We start from the raw sequence: 12,299 nt of genomic DNA, 5'->3' as shown, positions 1-12,299 counted from the left end.
ACGGCAGACATGCAATAGTCTACGGGCATCATCAGCAGCGGCAGTAAAAATTCATCCGAACACACAAAACGAAGCCAAAATGACCTTCTGGATGCATGCAAGGAGGATTCGCGCTCCCCAGAAGCCGGCAAACCTACAGCCGCAAAAATAAATCGAAGCTGTAGTGTTCTCCCTGATGACGTCTATAACGCGAAAACTCCGAATTAAAAGCCCGAACGCTTCCCTAGTGCGGAATCGAAAGTGAGTTCCTCATGTAATGAAACCGGCATCTATCCGAGTGCTCAATTTCGTAATAGTGGAAAGAGTTTTCAAAATGTAGACGACAACTAGAGAATCTGTGACGAAAAAGACGAGAACCACAGAATCCGTCACGAGAAACTTTCGCATTCATCTATCGTTGCACGCAAAATTGCATGACTTGCATATCGCGCGGTCAGTATAGAGACGATAGTTTGATGAGCTACAAGATAACTGCAGCTAGAATAAATACACGTAGCCCAGCTCTAGTAATGTGTGATCTATTCTCCATTGTCCCATTTTTAGCGCGCCCCACTACTTTCCCATGTTTCACAGCTCGAACCAAGAACCCCACATTTTCGCGCTCACACAAATGCGTCGGCCGATGGAGTCCGCGTACTACGTGGGACAGTCTATCCAGCGAAGCGAAAACTCCCCCCGCCCCTCCTGACATCATTCGTGCCATAATAAATGCGCCTATAGTTCGTTCGATTCTGTATTGCAAAATTAACTTACTAGGTCCATGAATCCCTTAAAACTCCGCACTAGCACTTATGCGACCCGTATCTTCGATTTCGACGCTTTACAAGTGTGATTCACTGTGCTTCGCTGGATGTGAAAACCGCATATTTGGTAGCGACTGGCACGAGTCTACATGTATAAGGTCCGGTAAGTGGAACCGAAGCATTATGATTGGCAGTTTGGGCAATAGGGAATTAACATCGCCCAATATGTTCACTTAAAGCGTAGAACCAAAGTACGGGAAGCACTATTCTCCAAGTACGAAAGTACGAATCCGCAGCCCGTTACACCTTTAGCATTTTAGATACGGAGCGTCTTATGCTCGGGCGTACGTCCCGCTGAATCGGCGGTGGTAAGGCGTCCGCGCACCACGTGCGCATGCGCCACCGTCGTCATCTTCCCATAAGGGAACCGCTGAAGACGATGAAGGAGAAGAAGACAAAGCTCCGAAGAGGAGGGCGTGTACTTTGCTGCCGACCCATCGGAAGCAATTCTGATGATGATTTTGGCAGGATTCCCCTAAGGATTGGCCAAGGGATTGGCCGCATGCTTCGCTTGACTTCGGTTGTGCTTGCGCTTGACTCCGTGATTCTTCAGATCAAGTCGGATGGAAGCAACACCCCGTCAGTGAGTGTGCTGATGCAATTAGGTGAGAGCATCAGCGAAAACACTGAAAGACCTTTAATACCACTTCAATCTCGTCTCACTCGCGTATATACGCATGGTATAAGGAACATCACACCCATCTCCCCGAAGGGAACCATGAGTAGGATATATGAGAATTACGGGATTCACTACATTTCCACCAAATTTGGCTAACCAACATCAAGAAAACTCAAACGGAACCCCCATGACGCTCCGCCTCCTACTCATGGTTCCCTTCGATGACATGGGTGTAATTTTTTGGTTTCCGGCACAGCGCAGCAGCTTGTGAACACGCATGTTGGGGTTTTACGGAACTTTACTGCACTCAAGTTATTTAAAAGTGTTGAGGTTAGCAGCCAAGAATCATGCACAGCGCTAGTTGGTTGCACGGCATGAAGGGAGGGATCTATCTAGTACACAGGTTATTTGCAGACGGCTACATCTTGTGTTTTTGCTTACTGGTTTCATAAAATCTCTCCGTGAGCTTCGTCTAAGCGTCTTCAGTCCCGGGTTCGAACCCCGCAGCGATAAATCTTTTTGTCTTAATTTTTCTTATGGCGTGGTTTTTAAAGTGGCACCCATTACATACCCTGTCTATGAATAGGCTTTTGTGTAATTTTAAGAGGCAACCACTATTGTTAAGGGAAATTGCATTCGAAAGAGCAGCCGCTTCTTGCAACTTCAGTTCTCCATTGACTTTGATTCAACGATACTTCGTAGTGCTTCGACATCGTCAAGGTCTGATGTCGTAAAGATTTTAACGATGTCGAAATAGTAATAGGATATATGTTTCGAGGCAACCCACGTTTCAGCAAGTATAATGTCATGCTAATCGGCACTAAATGTCCCGTGATTTCGGCGACATCTCGTAGATAGAAAGCGGGACCACAAGTTGCAGCAGTGAAACATGTAACGCAGGTAGTTTAAAAGGTCTGCAGATTGTAGTATGATTCATCACTGGTCGCTGATGATGCTGACAAGTGTACAAATGTTTTTGCGAAAAATTGATCTACAGCATCAGAAAAATATCTCATATGTACAAAAATTCGCCCAAAACGTGCAAAAATTCAAGAAGAGACCTGCGCTGCAGCCCCTCTATCAAGCGCTTCAGATTGGGGGTCTGCCACGATAGAGCCCTGTGCCTCGGAGGTGCCGCGTTCGGGCGTCTTTATGGCCTAGATAAGTCCACAGCAAACGCTCAACGTCAGCTTATGACGCAGGACAACACTGAATGGACAAGTGTCTAGAAACGGCGCGTGATCTCGGGTAGTCCCAGCGCGGGTAACTGCTGGGGACAACGCCACCCCAACCCGAACCCTCCACAGAACGACTATCCTCACAAGGAGCGAGCCCACTAGGGAAGTTCCATTACACGCGGTGGAAATTAAGGACGCGTAGCGCGACGGAAGTTTTCCCTTTTCCATACAGCATTTCTGCTATGATAGGTACATGAAGAAGTGGAAGTGGCCATGGGAGGTCCCTGTGGCAGGCTCGATCCACCGCTGTGCGGTCCCGGTGATCACACATGTCCCGGCGAATCCACAAAACGCGGACAGGGCATGCGTAAGTGTCCATAATCTTGTGAAAGCGAACTCCCCGGATAATACAACGCGCAACACGACGCAAATCCCGAATCGCTGCCGTTGAATCCGTGTAAAGTTCCAGTTTGTCCCCAGTAGTCAAACTCGGTGCAAGCGCCTGCAGGCCATCCCGAATGGCAGTAAGTTCAGCTAGCAGGCTTGGGAGTGCATAGATTGACTCGTACGCGCAGCTTTGATTTAGGGCAGGGTAGGAAGGACACGTCAAGGCGGTGTTGGCGAATTAGTCGTATTACCCGGCATCCACAAAAGCCTGGGCAAACAGTGGTTGCGTCTCAGGCAGCCAGTCAGGGACATGAAGGACGGTATCTGGAGGCTGGTGAAGGCCCGAAGTACGGAAGAGTAGCCTTGTCAGACGCTTGTTGTCCGTCACCTGATCTGAGCTGCTGCCTCTGGAACCAGTCCACGTTTTAGCAAGCGTGCGAAAGACGCGGGTGAATGCATTTATCTAGCTTCTTTAATTAGGCTTCTTCTTGGAGCTGTGGAATTGGTAATAGACGGGGGAGGAAAGTAATGCTGCGCGTGGCGGCCCTATTAGTGCCCTCCAGGTGGTCCCAGTCCCATCATGTTATGTGTGTGGAAATGTGCCTGGCACACGAGCCTTGTCTGTACTACGGAGCACACTAGGAGACTGGCAATCGTCCAGCAGGCACCGCCAGACTTCTGAGAGTTGTGACGAACAAGATTGAACATTTGGCCGGCTTTCTGTCGAGCAGATCGGACCCACTAAGCCGCTGAACCTGATGCCCTTATCTCCATTCCCTGAAACCGAAAGTGTCCAACAGAGGGTGTGGCACACTCATTTAGCTCGAGTGCAGTCGGAGATAATGCAAAAGATTGATGGCCCCAAGCGTTGGCGACGGGAACCGCAGCAGTCTGGTCTTCAGAGAGGTTAAGGCACGCATACTCGCACTAATATCTGGCAGTCTGGTATGGCTTGCTGGATGCACTCTGCTTGACAGGACAGGTACGGTTGAACTGACCATACACTAATGTCATCCGCGTACATGAGGAAATACAAGACTTCGATAGTGGAATGTTCCAAGCGAGCGGCGACAAGACAATGTTATAAAGTAATGGAGACAGAAGGCAGCCTTCTGATACGCCGCGTACTGGTGTAAAAGAGCAGAACCCTCCGCCAATGATGCATACAGGAAAAGACCGGTATTGAAGAAAGTGTCTGATAAAGTCAGACACTTTGCCTGTGCGGTGAAGAGAACTTAGGATTTGTAATATTGCAGTGTGAATAACGTTGTCATAGGCATTGCATAATTCCACAGCTATACAGTCCCGACACGGCTAGAACGGCATCCCACCAAAACCATAGACGTCAGGTATTTCACGCCATCTACAGCACCAAGATGAGGCGTGAATCCGATTTGTGCCGGGTATACCATTGAAATGTATCAAGCCACCCCAGAAAACGTGCAGCAAACATCCGCTCTTCAAGCTTGAACAGCGTAGCTGTCAAAGCGATTGGCCGCAAGTTGCGAAGTCCGCCCGGTGGTTTCCCAGGCTTCGGGATCGGAACAATATCTACCCGAAGCCCGGATTCAGGTAGTTGAGCAGATAGCCACACCTGATTTACGGAGTCCAGAAGCGTCGTGTGAGCTGGGTTATTAATACATTTGTGTACCTCGTAAGTAATGTCATCGGGGCCCGCATGAGCCCGCCGTTTAGCTCGATCGATCACGGCCAAGAATTCAGAAATTGTGAACGGTAACTGAATTCCAGAAGTGGCGTAATGAGTTGGCGGTAAGCCCACAATGCTTAGAAGAGGTAACGCAATCGGCATTGCTACTGGCACGGCATCAAAGGCAGGAAACAAGGCCCCGGCGTCGTCGTGGACGAAGCATGGGCTGCTGCATACAGAGGGCGAAACACACATCATGCGATGCATGCAGCCTTGTAGTGAATGTTCTAGACTAAATGACGTAGCAAAATAAAGCGTAACGTGCAGCACTGAAAGTATATGTCGGCTTTCTTTGCAATTTCAAATGGCGGCATGCTTGATTTCTTTATACGGAAAAAGTAAACGTTGAACGTTTTACTTCCTATAAAAATTCCTCGTTCAATATTTTTTTATGAAAATCTATAAAATCTTACAATCTTGCTGTGTAGAAATATTTTATTAAGGCCTTCTTGGAATTATTATTGTCGAAATATTCAATATTCGTACGGACAGAGTGACAAAATTCAGCAATTGTTTTGTTTATTGAACAAAACATTAAAATAAAGATACCCAGCGCGTACAGGATGCTTTCTTTTGTAGCTTACAACACAGATGTGTGAACGTAGTTAAGACACCTTTATTTACTTGACTGCGCTGGAAGCACGCCGTGCATCAAAAGCTTCTTCTTTTTTAAAAGTGTAAAATAGCTATTTCTGCGTGTTATATTGGTGCAGAAACAATATGGGCGCGTTCTATAGGAGAAGTTAACATAATATTAATTTCAACTTTTTCACGGCGGAGTGCAGTACTCATTATGACAATTTGTGCTTTGGACTTATTCAAACGAGCCAATTGTTGTTTGGCCTGCTAATCTTTCGCTGCATTCCAAATTTATGTATAAGGCGTAACCCTATGGCTTAAATGAAGACTTCTCCTCACCATTAGACATGTAGACTTGCTTTGAAGCTGCGGTTATCAGCCTTCAACCATCACCTACATCCCTTGGCATCGAATTCGCATTGACAAAGCAGTTGCTCCCTATATTTTGCCCCAAAACAGCTTAGCAATGCCGAATTCAAACCATATTACTTGCCGGAACCTCCATTACTGAACCATTCGCACCCATTTGGCGATTAGGAATGTCAATTCGCCCTTTGAGGGTCAAGGCCGTACATGACAATGTCCGCAAACACTTTCAAAAGGATCAATGACGTACATGTACGACATTTCCCTCCTCTTTAAAAAAACTTGCATTTTTTGCAAATTTCTCTTGCTTGGCATGTGCTACCACACTTCGGAAAACGTCAAATTTTTTAGATGCGGAGCATCTTGTAGTCTGGGCATGTCCCGCGTCGCCGTCCGCACTCACACTGCGCATGCACACCTCTCCTCCTTCCCTCTCTCCCACAGCTGCGCGATAATCCCGCCACTTCTTCTCTAGTACCAGCTGCGTGCACTTCGCTTTCGCTTTTCCCGTGTTCTATTTTCTGCTTTCGCGGCGCATGCTCGGCGCTTGCGCATCTATCCTGCTCTCGTCTCCTCTCCTTCAACATTGAATGTAAATCGGGTAGCACGCTGCGCGCGTTTCGTTCACCGCTTGCTGCGGTTTACTCCACTTCACTCCGTTCTTCCGATGAAGTGTGATGAAAGTAGCAGTCCCCTCAGTTAGTGGGTTGGCGCAAGTAAGCCTCAGCCCCACCCCACAAACTAACAGCAACGCTACGTCCACTCAAGACAGAGCTGCGTAGCGAAGGGCACGCGACGCTTAGCGCAAACGCTTGAAGCGAGCGGCGGACCCTGAGCTTCGTCGGCGCGAATGCTCGGCCCTTGCGCATCTCTCCTTCTGTAGTATCCTCTCCTTCAACCTTGAATGTAAGTCGAGTAGCGCGCTGCGCGCGTTCAGTTCAGCGCTTGCTGCGGTTGACTCCACTTCACTCCGTTCTTCCGGTGAAGTTCTACGAACGCAACCGAAACACAACGGAACCCCGAGATGCTCCGCATCTACTCAGCGTTACCTTCAGGAAGGTGGGGATAATTTTTTTCTTGCGCCGATGGCTCTACTTTTTATTTTTTTTATGATTTACTTCAGCTGCGCGCCGGCAATCGCTTGCGCATCCGCTAACGAGGGGGAGGGCGGGGCATCGCACAACGAACGCCTGGGCATCGCACAACGAACGCCTGGGCATCTCTCGCTTCTTGCACCTGCCACAGACCAAGTTCGCCTGCAAAATTGACGAGGCCCTTTTCTCATTTTTTAAATGCAGAGCATTTCAGTAACTCACGATGTCACCCGCGTTGACATCCGTAGGCGTGCGTAGTCGTAGTCCGCACCCCTCCCCCTACCCTAAAAAAAAACACTATCCGGCGCCTGGTTTCGATCCCTCGACCCTGCGGGCGGAACGCAATGTACATGGTGCTCTACCCACTGGGCCACAAAGCCAACAGAGAATGGGAGGCTACGCACGCGCCTTATATCCTTGACTCATTCAAATTACTGCTGACGAGCGCTCTCTCGTCAGCAGTTGCCACAAGTGCAATAACATTAACGTAACGCAAACTACTTAACGTCGTGCGCCCCGGAAATGCTCTGCATTTGATCGTGGCCCTCCAGAGGGGGTTGTTTGTATTTTATTGGCAGTGCGCCGTCTATTGCACCCACATGCGGCCGCGCACACCCGCGCGCGCGCAACGGCTGGTTTCTATATCGTCTTCCAGGTGCTCCCCTTTTTTGCGCCCGCGAAACTGATGTCCATCTGATCTTGACTCACTCAAAAGGTGCCGGCTTGTTACTCTCTCGTTTTTATTGAGAGCTGGGTTGAGTTGAGAGAAGGGAAGTTACTTTCTTGTGGTAGTATTTTACTTCATACATTGACATACCGTACCTAGAATATTTGTACAATTGGTTTACTGCAAAAGCAGAAGTAATGTACAGTCCACATATTGACTTGGAGCGGATATCTCATTTTTGCCGTTAGTTGCGCCGAAACCTCGGGGGCAGATTGGCACGTTTGCTCCACAGAAAAAAAGTCGGCTGACAAAGATACGCCTAAAGACCAAAAATTGAGAGGAGCTGTAGTTGGCGGCACCACGACGAATTCACCAACTGTAATAACGGGTCGATGTATGGTATGTCTTTTGCATACAGAAAGCTTTATACCTGGCAGACTGCACGTGATGTAACCTTGAGGCTACATGGGGCCAGCCGTGGTAGCGAATAAAACGAATGAGCTGTCATCAAGCTTGCCCGTTATTCTCATTTAAAACACAAAGTTGGGCAGATTGGTGGGTAACTGCGGAATCTACCTTACTAGTGAACATTAAAACCAGAAAAAAGCTACACAAAAGAAGTACACGCCAGAACGTCAACTCCGTTTATTATACACAAACACAAAAAACGCGTTTAGTTTATAATATGGAAAAGTATTCCTAAAAACGAAGTAAGAACAAATGAAACAGTAATGTAAGCCTAAGCTTTTTCTCATGACTGATGCTCAGCACAGCTGCCGCTATGCTGACTTTGCGCAACCAGAACCCCTTTCGAAAAATTATTTTTGTTTTCCGACAGTGCCAAGAGCGTTGCAATATGGCACCTATCTCTTCGTCGGCTCATCCCGAAGGCTTCAGCAATTTCTCTGTTTTTGAAAAGGTACTAAATGCCACGTGTGGGTGTTTGCCATAAATCTTATATGCACCCAGAGCACCCTCGGCAGTATTCAACAATGTGGGTAACCGCCATCTGTGCATTTACAAGTGCAGGGTACTGGTTGAGCATTAGATGAGTCCACCTGCCTTTTTGCCCTACACAGCGCTATTTGCTCAACAGGAATTTGTGGACCACCGCGCTGCACAATCTGCAAACATACTTACGCTTTTTGACGCTGTTTGGCTACGTTCAAAAATCATTTTTCGTGCGCGCCATCCTTCAAGGCCTTTGAAATGCCGAAAAACGACCTGATCACAGAAGGTAGCACAAATATTTTGCAGGTGATTGAACACCTATTAGGTACGCAGGCCACCTCGATGGACGTTGCCGCGGGTGCACTTGGGGTAATGCAGATTTCTGGCGCACTTGCATTGGGTTCAGATCTTTTGCACAAAGAAATTGTTGAGTACTTCATAATAGCCGGAGAAGGGGAAAAGTGCGCTAGTACACAATAATTGGCCCTGTATGCAAAATACTATAATCATTAAAGAGAGGGTTTCTGTTGCGCATGCGTGACTCGGTCATTGCTCTTCACACGTGTATTATTAAACAAAGTTAAATCTCGTTACTACGAACCCCACATTAGCGAAGTGCTCACCTTTTGAATATTTCAAATTCACCGCCAGACTAAATAATTATCGATGTAAAAATATTTCAGAACTACGAATTTCAGTATAGCGCTTATATCAGAATAACGCACGTAATTTATTTTCTCCTTTACTGTCGAGGCACATAAGTATTCCGAATTCAAGTAAAGCAACAACGGCTGAAACTTCGCGTGAAACAGAAACCGCTGGTTCTAGGCGTGCTCCTCCAATTAAATTAGCTATCATCATCGCCGTTTTGAGTGCAAGAAATTGCTAGCGGCACCACAAAGATGTAGTCTAGTGGTCGGTAGCCTAGCCAGCCTAGCCGCATTTGACCCGTTCTGCTCTGGTTGTTTGGGGTACAGCAGGTTGCCGGTCGGTGGCTTGGTTGTTTTTCACGCTATTCATGTCTTCAGGCAGATTCTTTTTGTTGTGATTGATCTTGCTGCGAAGTTCGGGAGAATTTCTGAAGTCGCCAGAAGAAAAAAACTTGATTTGTTCAAATAAAGCTTGTTTTGAAGTGAGTGCAATGTCTTGATTCGCGAGTTTGCTTGTCTGCACACGCGTATACTGCCAAGGTACGACATTTTCACACCAAGCTACGATCACTGGCTTGTAACCGCGAGTTCTTTGATTACAACGGCCTTTCACAATAACGAACGATTTTGGGCGGTTTCGCGTACGTCGTTAAATCAAGATTAAACTGTACTTCCCGTGATACAGACCGGCACTGCGCTGAGCGCCCGTGTAAGCAGAAAGTGTGACGGTTGCGGTACCATTCTGTACGTTTTGAAGTAGTTATTGGGATTACCTTTCAAGGTATCAGGAGGATATAGGCAGTTTTTTTTACTTGCGTTGCGTAAACACAGTTGGCCTTCTAGCGTGTGGTTTGTTTCTTGTATAGCTTCTTCGGTGTGGTAATGTTGTTCATTACGACAAATTCACTCTTCTCACCTTATTAGCAACACTTAACTTCGGTTTTTTGGCTTATATAGTTACAACCCATTCCTTAAGAAAATGTTGTTTTAATTAGGCACCTACCCTCTTGCGTGCCGCGTTTTTTGTCGTGCGTGGAACATGCAACTTTGGCATCTATTTATTGTAAATTCTGTCTCTTGTAGTGTTTTACAGTGTTGATTGGTTATAAGACATTTTTTATACTGGCCGCATGATTGTGTTGAAAGTATCAATGAAAAAAGCAACTCGCAAGCTACTACAAAATAATATCGGTACTTCGAAAATCTTGAAGCGCGATTCAACAAGCACTACAGAAACACGACAAACACAAGCGCTCACCCGCAACTATTTTATTGGAGGCATCGCGCCACATACATACACAAATTTTCCCCGGAGCATGCATACAAAACAGCACAAAATACTGGTGAGATAGCACTAATCACAAAGTATATTCGAAAAAATAATTCACTCGGGCGCAGTAACACCGAAGTCTGGCTGACGCACTCGTCCCTTTTCTTTCTGAAATGAAAGGCTTCTAAAACTCACTGCCCACTGTGTTTTCACTTCTGTCTAGAATAGTCAGCTTCTCTAAGAAGGGTATCCATTTGGACTGCAAAGAACTAAACTGCCTCACTGATCACAATTTGCTGGTATATGCAAGCCCGTATGTCTGTCTAGTGACGAAGTGTGCTTACGTGCACTATCGTTGACACACGTGCCCGTCTGGCCGATATAGGCGTCCCCGCATGAAAGCAGTATCTCCTGCCCCACTCCTACGTCCTAGTGCGGAAATCGTTTAGAATGCTTATTTTCTCGTTTTTTTTGCGCGGCCAGACATTTGCACACACACGCGAAAAAAGTTTGTGTGCAGTGGAAACACGGCCGGGACTTTTGTGCCTTTCCGTAACTTTCTTCAGGTTGTGCCAGACCATATGCATAGAGGGTAGGACAACTCGCTTCGCCTCAGGCTCTTTTGGCAAAGTTTGACGAGCTTGGCCTTTGGCTTTTATCAGCAAAGCCTCAGAAACACCGACCAAAACAGAGACCGGGTAGACGACCGACAGAAGTCTTTGCAGCTGAGAGTGACTGCACTCCTAATTTTTATGAACGCACGACTTCTTCAGCGCGGATTCGAGAACTGAAGACGCTATCGCCCTTTTTACTCTTTTGAATAGGCGGATGGATATTGTAGAAGCTGTTTGCGGGAAGGTGGGCAATATAACCAACAAATGTGGTAGGATGAAAAACTAAAATTGATATCTAAAAACTGCAGGAAGTTATAGCATGGCAATTTCGGGGTAAATGCCAGACCCTTCCTTGCCGACTAAAATTTTCTAAAATGACTTCGGCAGACTCAGTGTAATTCGGCGAACCATTTTTCTTTATAACTAAAAAAGCTTCCACATATCTAAAAACCCGCAGAACATTCTCCTTGTCAAATCTTAAAAGCAAGTCCATTTCGACACTGGCAAGAAAAATAACACATAAAATAGACGCGACACAGGTACCGATACAGATGCCTTGTTCTTCGATATGCATGCGCCCTTCAAAAGAAACGTGCGTCACATCCAAGTAAAAGTGTGACATATTGATAAAGCTATTCCTACTGTTTTCGTGGCCATGCACCAAAGAAAACACTCCGTACCTCAAAGAAGCTAGTGTAGTTCTGTAATTGCTCGATACGACGAGGTGTCGTGAAACGTCGTTATTATTTTTCAGTCTTTGAGTCATTGGTTCTATGCCCACACTAAATATATCAAAACTATCCCATTTTAGTTTTGCACAATATTCTTGGAAACATCAGTATCATCGTAAAGCTCTAATTATCTCCCGATCTTTTTCATTTGTTTTTTAATGGCTTCCGGCGTGACTGATTTTAACCGAATCAGAAATTATAAAGGGACATGTAGGTTCTTCGGCTGTTGTCATTGTTGCCTCAACTCTCGTCAGTAGTCGGGAAGGTGTAGCCAGTCTATCACCAAGGGTTCTCAGCACAAATTTATTTTACCTTTGTACAAAGCGAAGAGATATTTTTATTCAATTTCTGCATAGAGCAGTTCAGCATAATTCCTCACTTAGGCACATGTAGTGGTCTAATTTTTTTCGTTACCTTTTTAAGTCAAATCAAGAACTTCTTCGCAGATGAATTAAATCTCTGATTCTCATTTTTCTAGACACATGGGTAGGTTCAACTCATTCGAAAAGAAAGGAGCGGGCCCGACCATTGGCACCATACCTGAGCTGCTGAGCTTCCATAAAGAACCTGAACTTTGTAAGTTTTGTATCTACTGTCACTATTGTTCGCACATGAAAAAAACGTAGCGCGTAAACATAAACGTATGAAGAGGCGAATTTTAGAATTAGTAGGCCATGCTCAA

The sequence above is a fragment of the Haemaphysalis longicornis genome, unplaced genomic scaffold, assembly GCF_048455015.1.
Source record: "Haemaphysalis longicornis isolate Haplotype H1 unplaced genomic scaffold, Haemaphysalis longicornis Haplotype H1 scaffold_8, whole genome shotgun sequence".
Taxonomy (NCBI): Eukaryota; Metazoa; Arthropoda; class Arachnida; order Ixodida; family Ixodidae; genus Haemaphysalis; species Haemaphysalis longicornis.
This window is presented reverse-complemented; position numbering follows the sequence as displayed.